This window comes from Cynara cardunculus (genome assembly GCF_001531365.2).
Source record: "Cynara cardunculus var. scolymus isolate 2C chromosome LG 2, CcrdV1, whole genome shotgun sequence".
NCBI lineage: Eukaryota > Viridiplantae > Streptophyta > Magnoliopsida > Asterales > Asteraceae > Cynara > Cynara cardunculus.
Genome location: NC_037529.1, coordinates 13,752,195 through 13,752,656, shown reverse-complemented (window position 1 = coordinate 13,752,656; position 462 = coordinate 13,752,195).

Sequence of the window (462 nt, the reverse complement as noted above, 5' to 3'; positions counted from 1 at the left end):
ACACTTTAATCCCGTATGTCGTTTACTCTTTAAATTTTAACCCTTAACATTTATTTATTTTACGAATGATAATTTTTTAGGGTGTTACAACTCTCCCCCACTAAAAAGGGATATCGTCCCCGAAATCAATCTTCGTCGAACAATTATAGGTCTCATCTCCATTTTTTTATTCCAACATTTTTTTTAAAGTCAAAGTTGCTAATTTGTCAAGTAGACATTTTCTCATAATTGACACATGGAATGTGTAATAAATCCTCTGTAATTCTTCGGGAAACTTCAACAATATGCCACCTCATCTACCCTTGATATCATCTCGAATGGTCCTACATATCTTGGACTTAACTTTCCATGTTTACTGAAATGCACCATTCCTTTCCACGGTGACATTCTAGGGTCATCCCAACCCAACCAATAATTGGTCTTCATATCTTATTAGTGTAGCTCTTCTTATTAAGTACGACA